Source organism: Lepus europaeus, chromosome 13, assembly GCF_033115175.1.
Source record: "Lepus europaeus isolate LE1 chromosome 13, mLepTim1.pri, whole genome shotgun sequence".
NCBI classification, from domain to species: domain Eukaryota; kingdom Metazoa; phylum Chordata; class Mammalia; order Lagomorpha; family Leporidae; genus Lepus; species Lepus europaeus.
This window is the reverse complement of record NC_084839.1, coordinates 22,631,726-22,642,813: the sequence shown is the minus strand read 5'-3', so window position 1 is coordinate 22,642,813 and position 11,088 is coordinate 22,631,726.

Here is an 11,088-nt window from a genome sequence, read left to right as displayed (position 1 = left end):
GGCATCCCATGTCTGAGCAGCAGTGCAAGTCCCGGCCGCTCTGCTTCTGATCCAGCTCCCTGCTAACATATGGAAGACAGCCCACGTACTTGGGTCCCCGCAACCCACGTGGGAGACCAGGCTGGAGTTCCAGGCTGCTGGTTTCAGCCTTGCCTAGACCTGGCAGTTGTGGGCATTTGGCGAGGCATGGATGGAAGATGATGAGTTGTTCCCTTTCTCTGTGTCGCTTTGCCTTTCAAATAAATCTTTTTAAAATAATAATGTAAAAAATGGGACAGCGTGGTGTTTGGAGGCTGCTGAGCGTCCTTCCAGCTCCCACGCATCACCAGCCTTTCTGAAACACAGCATGAGTGTCGCTCCCGGTCCCCAGGGCCCTTGGCGAATCACCTCCAAAGTCGTGCCTCTCAGAGGGCAGTGTCTGTGCACCTGCCAGGCACCACAACCCCTGTGGGCTTGAGCGGTCCAGACTGCACGGCCCACGTGGGCTCGGGCTGCCTGCGGTCATCTGCTGTGTGACATTTACCAAGGCCCGCATGGTGCGTGTCACAGTTGATCCCAGTGCGCGTGGTGTGTGCCACGATGCCTTGCGACGGTGCAGCCATGTGGTGCTGTCGTGGCAGTGAGCGTGGACTCGGGTGCCCGTGACATATTGCGATGGCTCAGACGTCGTGTGGCCGCTGGTCTGTAACCAGGACCGTAGACTCAGAAGGCGCCGTGTGTGCCTCTGGTACTTGTGTCACGGCTAGAAGGGAAAGGCTTCTGCCTTCACCTTTTTCTGCATAGCTTAAAGCTCCCTGGGGAGGTGCCAGACTCCTGCATGCCCAGAACTGGGTAACGGGGGCAGCACAGTCTACTGGGAGCTCCACTCTGGGTTCGGCACATCACACACGAACATCCCCAGAATCCCTTAGCTGCCCAATGACAGTGAGGCAACAGAGAATCGGGAGGAGGGGAGCAGCTTGCCCTAATGACAGAGAACGGGTCTTCATGGAGGCTTGGTGCACACGTGCCAGAGAGAGAGAGGGCTGGGGCGCCTCATTAAAACCTGGCGTTACATATTTGTTTTATTTATTTGCTTGAGAAGAGAGTGCAGGTCAGAGACGCAGAGAGAGATTGAATGACAGAGAGAGAAAGAGAGAGGAGGAGGAGGAAGAGAGTTCTCATCTACTGGTTCATTCTTCCAAACAGCTTGGGTAGGGCCGGGCCAGGAGGCTGGAAATCACTGTGAGTATCAGGGACCAAGTCCTGGGCCGTTGCTGCTGCTTCCCAGGGTGTGCGTCAGCCAGAAGCTGGAGTCAGGAGCCAGCGGTGGGCATTGGACCCAGGTTTTCCAAGGTGGGACATGGCCGTCCTCACTGCTGTCAATCACTCGGCCAAATGCCCGCCCCTTGGCTCTACTGTTACAGGTGTCCGGCTCCGTTCTATTCCTCGCAGGAGCCACATCTGCGTGCGTCATGCTTCACACAGGTCGGCGTGCGTGCCCAGCGGCAAGGAATGCAGTGTGGAAGCCAAGGCGTCTTTCTCTGCTCTGGTCTTGATTCTTCGAAGACTGACAAGCCGACCCAGTCCGGAAGCAGGGATGGTGGCTGCTGCCTCCTCAGCCCTGCCCTGGTGGGACCAGCTGTCCTGTACCCAGCACCCACGCGTCCCACCCGAACATCTGAGTCAACGCTACGTTGATCCCGTGTTGATTGAATTACGTGGATCGTTTGTAAACAAAAGAACTGACGCCGAGAGTGGACACGTGTTTGCGTGCTGGTGTTGCAGCCCAAAGCAGCCCCCACGCCTGCCCTCTGCAGAACGGATTGGACACTGCACACACGGAGTATCTGAGAAGGGAAGAAAATCCCCACAAGCTCCCTGCCTGCATGAAACCTGCCGACGGTAGGCTGGACGAAGCCAGCCATCGCAGAATGAAATACCCTTTGACTTCACTGTGGGAGCGAGCTGCAGGACACCCGGCGGGTTTGGAAGCGGAGGCAGCGGCTCCCAGTGGAGATGGACAGCAGTGATGGCTATGTGAGCATATGAAGTCCTGTGCTACTTAATGCCTCAGAACTGGATGCCTTCAAAAGGGTTAACATGGTAAGGTTTTTTTTTTTTTTTTTTTTTTTTTTTTGACAGGCAGAGTGGACAGTGAGAAAGAGAGACAGAAAGGTCTTCCTTTTGCCGTTGGTTCACCCTCCAATGGCCGCCGTGGCTGGTGCTCTGTGGCTGGCACACCGCGCTGATCCGATGGCAGGAGCCAGGTGCTTCTCCTGGTCTCCCGTGGGGTGCAAGGCCCAAGCACTTGGGCCATCCTCCACTGCACTCCCTGGCCACAGCAGAGAGCTGGCCTGGAAGAGGGGCAACCGGGACAGAATCTGGCGCCCCGACCGGGACTAGAACCTGGTGTGCTGGTGCCGCAAGGCGGAGGATTAGCCTAGTGAGCCGCGGCACCGGCAAAAATGGTAAGTTTTATATTATATACACTTTATCACGATTTTTAAAAGTTAGGAAAGAACATATTACCGACAATCCCAGTTCAAAGGTTTCAATGTCCTGCCTTTTTATAATTTTGAATTTAAGTTTATACCTGTTAAACTATTTTTAAGAGAAATTGTGTTTTAGAGGCAGAGAGAAAGATGGAGAATAAGAGAGACAGAAAGCGAGAGCTCCCCACCCACTGGATCTCCCCCCAGAAGAGCTGAAAGCCGGGAGCGGGGAATGTCACTCAGTAGTTGGCAGGGATCCAAGTTCTTGGACACCTGCTGCCTCCCAGGTTGTGCAGTAGCAGGAAGCTGGAAGAGAGAGCCGGAGTCGAACCCAGGCACTCTGATGCATGATGCGAGCACCTTAGCAGCTGCACAGAACACTCGCCCCCAGTGTCTTTCCAAAAATATTATTATTATTATTATTATTTTATCCACTTGAGAGGTAGAGTTACAGAGAGAGAGAGGGGTCTTCCATCCGCTGGTTCACCCCTCAAATGGCTACAACAGCCAGAGCTGGGCCAATCCGAAGCCAGGAGCCAGGAGCTTCTTCCAGGTCTCCCACGTGGGTGCAGGAACCCAAGCACTTGGGCCACCTTCTACTGCTTTCCCAGGCCATAGCAGAGAGCTGGGTCAGAAGAGGAGCAGCCAGGACTCAAACTGGTGCCCTATGGGATACTGGCGCCACAGGTGGAGCCTTAGCCTACCCCACCCCCTAGTCCCACTCCCAGCCCCACCCCCAGTCCCGCCCCGGTGTTTTCTAAAGCAGCCTTGCCGGCAGGCTGATCCCAGCTGAAGGGCACATCCCTGGGGAGGCAGAAACCCCGGCTGCCTGGCGTGGCTGGCGGCCGGTTCTCTCCAGCAGAGGTCCCCCTGCCCACCCTCCCATCAGCCTCACTGTGTCAGCCCCCAGCCTGGATAAACACTGCCAGTGCTGCCGTGAGAGCAGGCGCCAGCTGGCCCCAGTGGGGCTCACGCTGCGCAGAGCGGGGCCTGGGTGCTGCTTGGAGACGCCGCTCTTCCCAGCCCCGCGTGCGTCAGCGCCTCATTTTCACCATGACTCTGCCACATGCTCCAGTTTCTTCAGTATTTCAATTTTCCACCACCTCCACCACGCCCGCAGTGGAATCGCTTGCAGTCACTTCCCTGGCTCGTTCTGGGTGACCAGGGCCTCCCCACAACTCCCCATCCCCCACTTCTTTTCTTTTTTAAAGATTTATTTTTGCCGGCGCCGTAGCTTAACAGGCTAATCCTCCGCCTTGCGGCGCCGGCACACCAGGTTCTAGTCCCGGTTGGGGCGCCGGATTCTATCCCGGTTGCCCCTCTTCCAGGCCAGCTCTCTGCTATGGCCCTGGAAGGCAGTGGAGGGTGGCCCAAATGCTTGGGCCCTGCACCCGCATGGGAGACCAGGAGAAGCACCTGGCTCCTGGCTTCGGATCAGCGCGATGCGCCGGCTGCAGCGGCCATTGGAGGGTGAACCAACGGCAAAAAGGAAGACCTTTCTCTCTGTCTCTCTCACTATCCACTCTGCCTGTCAAAAAAAATAAAGATTTATTTTATTTATTTGAAAGGCAGAGTGACAGAGAAAGATGGAGACACACACACACACACACACACAGAGAGAGAGAGAGAGAGAGAGAGAGAGAGAGCGAGAGCGAGCTTGTATCCGCTGGTTCACTCCCCAGGTGGCCACAACTGCCAGGGCTTGGCCAGGTCAAAGCCAGAAGCCTGGAGCTTCATTCGGCCTAGGATTTCTGCCTTGTGGGTGCAGGGGCCCAAGCACTTGGGCCATCTCCTGCTGCTTTCCCAGGTGCGTTAGCAGGGAGCTGGATGGGAAGTGGAGCGGCCGTGCTCAGACAGGATACTGGCCTGACAGTGGCAGCTAACCCACTTCTCTGCAGCTCCGGCCCCACCAGCCCCTCCAGCCCCCATTTCAACTCAGCATCGAGGGTCTTATACATTAGAGTTCCAAATAAGGTGTACCTCAGAGAAAATGCCTGCTGCTTTAAATATATATATATATATATATATATATATATGTATAGCCGAGGGGGCTCAAGGGTCTGGGTTGTGGCCACGCTGGCCCATCAGGGCCCCAGTCCCCTCAGTGGCCTGTCCCTTCCTCCACCAACTCCTTATTTTTTTTAATATTTATTTACTTATTTGAAAGGCAGCATTGACAGAGAGATAAAGAGAGATGGGGAGTGGGGAGAGAGATCTTTCACCTGCTAGTTCACTCCCCAAGTGCCCACAACAGCCAGGTCTAGGCCGGGCCAAAGTCAGGAGTCAAGGACTCCATCCCATTGGGTCCCTGCACCCACATGGGAGACCCAGAAGAAGCTCCTGGCTCCTGGCTTTGGACCAGCCCAGCACTGGCTGTTGTGGGCTTTTGGGGAGTGAACCAGTGATGAAAGATCTCTTTTTCTCTCTCTCTCCCTCTCCCTCTCTCTCCCTCTCCCCCCCCCCCACCCCGTGTCTTACTCTGCCTTTCAAATAAGTAAATCTTAAAAACAAAATGAAAAATAAAACCTTCCTTCAAGACCTGGATCAAGTGATCCTTGTAACTAGACCTAATCTCTTTCTATTGCTCATGTTAACACTGATTTCCTACCTCTAAATCTAAAAACTTTTTTTTTTTTTTAATTTGAAAGAGAGAGAAAGATCTATCTGCTGGTTCACCCCCCAAATGCCCACAATATCCAGGGCCTCGCAGGCCAAAACTGGGGGCTGGGACCTCATTATGGGTCTCCCACATATGCGTCAGACACCCCACTAGTTGAGCCATGACTCGTTTCCCCCCATGTTGTGGGTTAGCAGGAAGCTGTGCCAAATGCCCACCCCATTTATTTGAAAGACAGAGAGAGAGAGGGAAAAGGTGTGTGTTGGGGAGAGTCCCACCTGCTGGTTCAGTCTTCAGTTGTTCACGACGGCTGAGGCCGAGTTGAGGCCAAGTTGATCTCCCACATGAGTGGCAGGAACCCCAATACCGGAGACATCACCATTGTCTCAGAGGGTCTGAATTGAAAGGAAGTTGGAGCCAGGAGCTGGAGCCAGGAGTTGAACCGAGGCACTCTGATGTTGACATGGTGTCTTTTCTTTTTTTAAGATTTATTTATTGGGGCCGGCACCGTGGCTTAACAGGCTAATCCTCCGCCTTGTGGCGCCAGCACACCAGGTTCTAGTCCCGGTCGGGGCGCCGGATTCTATCCCGGTTGCCCCTCTTCCAGGCCAGCTCTCTGCTATGGCCCGGGAAAGCAGTGGAGGATGGCCCAAGTCCTTGGGCCCTGTACCCGCATGGGAGACCAGGAGAAGCACCTGGCTCCTGGCTTCGGATCGGCGCAGCATGCCGGCCACAATGCACCGGCCGTAACGGCCACTTAGGGGGTGAACCAACAGAAAAGGAAGACCTTTCTCTCTGTCTCTCTCTCTCACTGTCTAACTCTGCCTGTCAAAAAAAAAAAAAAAAGTATCTACTGATTTGAGAGGTCTTCCATCCATTGGTTCACTTCCCAAACAGCTGCAACAGGTGGAGCTAGGCCAATCCAAAGCCAGGATCCAGGAGCTTCTTCTGGGTCGCCTATGTGGGTGCAGGGGCCCAAGCACTTGAGCCATCTTACATTACCAAGCACTTAGGCCATCCTCCACTGCCTTCCAGGGCCACAGCAGAGAGCTGGACTGGAAGAGGAGCAACCAGGACAGAATCCAGCGCCCCAACCGGGACTAGAACCCGGGGTGCCAGCGCCACAGGCAGAGAATTAGCCACGTGAGCCATGGTGCTGGCCAATACATCTTTATTTATTGGATGCAGGGGTCCAAGTACTTGGGCCATTTTCTACTGCTTCCCCAGGCCATTAGCAGGGAGCTGGGTCAGAAGTGGAGCAGCCAGGATTCAAACAACTGGTGCCCAAATGGGACGCTGGCCCTGCAGACGGTGGCTTTACCCACTACTCCACAGCTCTGGCCCCAACAGAAAGAAAAAGAAAAAGAAAAGAAATAATGACAAGGAGAAAAGTCTGCACCTGTTCAGGTGCAATTGTTTCCCCAGTATTTTTGATCTGCTCCATGGATGCAGAACCTTGAGGGCATGGAGGGTGGACAGTACTCAACTTCTCCTGGAGCCTGAAGAGTCTCATCCGATCACAGCCTCGGGGCCCAGGTGTTGGCCCCTGGAGCTGGACCAGGTTCATCAGGTGCATTGCCTCAGACAGCTCTTTTTGATCCAAGGACAGGTGAACTAAAAAGATGGTGTTCTCCCCAACCTCATCCAGCAGCACACAGCGGGACTAGTTCAGTAAACACTCAATGTCCCAAAGAGGAGGGGTGGGAGATAGCCCCGCTCTGCAAACCCGAGGGCAGCAGGACTGGTGCTGTGGAGGCCTCCGCCGGCCGGCCGGGGAGGTGGGGAGAGGTTTGGCTGTGCTCCCTGGGATTCCTTAGTCCACGGCTTCCTGGGGCTCTGGGCTCCACTTTCCCTTTCAGTGAGAACTGACCCATTTGTAACTGGGTAACTTCCTCAAGCTGCTTGCTCTCTTTCCCTTGTGAAGTTGGAGACCCAGACCCAGAGGTCTTTTGTCATCTGGAGCTGTCTCTTAACTTCTGCAAGACTTGGTCAGCTTTCAGTGTATCAGAAACTGTCCATGTGAGTAGACAAAAAGTCGTACCCGCCATTGTCACAGGGGTGGGCTTCCCTCTGCTTTGGGCACCACGCCAATGCTGTGGAGCATTGACCTTGAGACTTCTGGCTGCCTCTTTCCCAAGCTGGTAGGGTTGCTAGGCCTGCGATGAAATTGTTCTGAGGTCTCTTTTTTTTTTTTTTAAGATTTATTTTTTATTTGAAAGGCAGAGTTACAGGGAGGCAGAGCAAGAGAGCGAGAGAGAGTGTGAGAGAGAGAGCAAGAGCAAGAGAGAGTGGGAGAGGTCTTCAATCCACTGCTTCACTCCCCAGATGGCTGCAACGGCTGGAGCTGCGCCTATCCGAAGCCAGGAGCTAGGAGCTTCTTCTGGGTCTCGCATGCAGGTACAGGGGCCCAAGCACTTGGGCCATCTTCTACTGCTTTCCCAGGCCATAGCAGAGAGCTGGGTCGGAAGAGGAGCAGCCAGGACTAGAACCGGCACCCATATGGGATGCCAGCGCCGCAGGTGGAGGATTAACCTACTGTGCCATAGAGCTGCACCCCCCCCCTTACTATATGGTTAAATCTGCTTTTTAAAAGGGGGGGGGGCACACTGTGGCTCACTTGGTTAATCCTCTGCTTGCGGCGCCGGCATCCCAGATGGGCGCCGGGTTCTAAGCCCGGTTGCTCCTCTTCTGTGGCCCGGGAGGGCAGTGGAGGATGGCCCAGGTGCTTGGGCCCCTGTACCTGCATGGGAGACCAGGAGGAGGTACCTGGCTCCTGGCTTCAGATCAGCGTAGTTCTGGCCATGGTGGCCATTTGGGGAGTGAACCAACGGAAGGAAGACCTTTCTCTCTGTCTCTCTCTCTCACTATCTAACTCTATCTGTCAAATAAAAAAAAAAAAACATTAAAAAAAAAGACAATTGACATGTCTCACCTTGTTTCTGGAACTTTCCACAGCAGATGTGCAAGTGCGTGAGGTCCGTTTGCTCGCTTCCGAATGACCGCAGGTGAGTTCACGCTCAGGTTGCTCTCACCACTCATCGTTCCCCAGCTACTGGATGCAGGTCCCTCTCTTTCCAGCCGCCAGCGGCAGCTTCCTCCTGAGCCCTCCGCCCACACACACAGCCTGCTTGCCACACTTCTAGGCCCCTTGGTCAGGCAGTCCAAAGCCAACGCTTTGTGCCTGCACCTCCTTCCTCCAGGCACCAACTTCTGCGTGTTCTCTGTTGCTGCGTAACAAACCCAATTCACTGTTCCTCTCAATTCTGCAGCTCAGCTGGGAGGCCCTGGTCCTGGTGGCAGCCGGGACCACTCACGTGGCTTCCCTTAGCTAAGGTCGTGTCCCTCATCTGCTGGGGACCCCCAACGGATGCCTGAAATGGTGGACAGCACCAGACTCTATACATGAGTATACTACGTTCTTTCCTGAGCATAAATACCGATGAGAAAGTTTAATGTGTAGGGGCTGGCGCTGTGGCACAGTGGGTTAACGCTCTGGCCTGAAGCGCTGGCATCCCATATGGATGCCGGTTCAAGACCCAGCTGCTCCTCTTCTGATCCAGCTCTCTGCTATAGCCTGGAAAAGCAGTAGAAGATGGCCCAAGTCCTTGGGCTCCTACACCCATATGGGAGACCCAGAAGAAGCTCCTAGCTCCTGGCTTCAGATCGGTGAAGCTCCGGCCATTGCAGCCAACTGGGGAGTGAGCCATTGGATGGAAGACCTCTCTCCCTCTCTCTGCCTCTCCTCTCTCTGTGTAACTCTGACTTTCAAATAAATAAATAAATCAAAAAAAGTTTAATGTGTAAATTAGGAACAATGGGACATTAAGAATAGCTAGTAATAAAATAGCAGAATTACCGTACTGCTTATACTCCGGGAGTGTGCCTCAAGGCGGGACGCATGTCCAGTGTGGATTCACGGGACAGAGGGGTTATTTGAGTTCCCAGTGCAGCACAGCAGTGCGGCGGGGCGCTTCATCGTGCTGCTCACAATAGCAGTTGAAAACCCATGCATTGTTTGTTTCTGAAATTTCCCATGAATATTTTTGGACATGATTGTGGGTAACTGTCACAATGGATTAAGGGGAATTACTGTTTAAGGCCAACTGGATGGGAACCCCCAGATGGGGGCAGCTGCAGGCCTGGCAGTCGGTGTGGACGAGCCGCCAAGCTGCCTCATGTTCCCTCCCAGGCTGCTCATTCTCCACTGGGCTAGCTTGGCCTAGCTTGCAGGCCACGGTGCAGTGTGCCAAGAGAGCAAGTCCTAATGTGCATGTCTTTAGTAAGCCTTTGCTTGTGTCCTGTGTGCTGTGTGCTGTTGCTTTAAGTCACATAGCCGAGGTGGAGTCAGTGGGGGAGGGGAGCAGACCTCTCGGTACCTAGCCAAAGGCACCTGCAGCATGATTGACTGATTCACTGAGGATTCGCTGGGTCCAGCTCTGTAACTGCCTACCCCATCAGGGCGCTAGGCTGAATGAGTCTTTTTTTTTTTTTTTTTTTTTTTTTGAGATTTGCTTTTACTTATTTGAAAGGCAAAAGTGACAGTAAAGGAGAGAGAGAGAGAGAGAGAGAGAGAGACCTCTTCCATCCACTGGCCACTGGTTCATTCCCCAGAAGGCCACAATGGCTAGGGCTGGGCCAGGCTGAAGCTACAAATCCAGAACTCCATTCAGGTCTCCCATGTGGGTGGCAGGGCCCAAAGTACTTGGGCCACTATCTGTTGCTTTCCTAGGTGCATTAGTAAGGAGCAGGATTGGAAGTGGAGCAGCCGGAATTTGAACTGGTGCTCATATGGGATGCTGCTTCCTAGACAGTGGCTTAACCCACTGTGCCACAGCATCAGCCCGAGTGCCTCTTTTTTCCCTTGGACTCCCTTAGCCCTTTGACCCTCTAGCAAAATGCCCTTCACATAGTTTCTGGAAAAATAATCACTTCTGTACAATGCATTGTTCAAACTTCTTTTTTTATATAATTTTTTTTTTTTTTGGACAGGCAGAGTGGACAGTGAGAGAGAGAGACAGAGAGAAAGGTCTTCCTTTTGCCGTTGGTTCACCCTCTAATGGCCGCTGCGGTTGGCGCGCTGTGGCCGGCGCACCACACTGATCCGATGGCAGGAGCCAGGTGCTTATCCTGGTCTCCCATGGGGTGCAGGACCCAAGAACTTGGGCCATCCTCCACTGCACTCCCTGGCCACAGCAGAGAGCTGGCCTGGAAGAGGGGCAACCGGGACAGAATCTGGTGCCCTGACTGGGACTAGAACCCAGTGTGCCGGCACCGCAAGGCGGAGGATTAGCCTACTGAGCCACGGCGCTGGCCTTTTTATATAATTTTTTAAAAAAAGATTGTATTTATTTACTTGAAAAGTAGAGTTACAGATAGAGAGACGGAGACACAGAGAGAGAGGTCTTCCATCCGCTGGTTCACTCCCCAGACGGCTGTAACAGCTGGAGCTGGGCTGATCTGAAACAAGGAGCCAGGAGCTTCTTCTAGGTCTCCCACGTGAGTGCAGAGGCCCAAGGACTTGGGCCATCCTCCGCTGATTTCCCAGGTGTATTATCAGGAGCTGGATCAGAAGCAAAGCAGCCGGATCTGGAACCCATATGGGATGCCAGTGTCATCCCATAAACAGCCACTTAACCCACTGCGCCACAATGTTAACTCCTAGGACCTTTAATTTAACATGACATGAAGCTGCCAAGGCCCCTGGGTGGGTCCAGAGACCAGTGCCTAAGAACTGCCTCAAGAAGGAATTGAAGGGGCTGGCGCCGTGGCTCACTTGGTTAATCCTCCGCCTTGTAGCGCCGGCATCCCATATCCTCTTCCAGTCCAGCTCTCTGCTGTGGCCCAGGAGTGCAGTGGAGGATGGCCCAAGTGCTTGGGCCCCTGCACCTGAATGGGAGAGCGGGAAGAAGCACCTGGCTCCTGGCTTCAGATCAGCACAGCGCCGGCCGTAGCAGCCATTTGGGGAGTGAACCAATGGAAGGAAGACCTTTCTCTCTG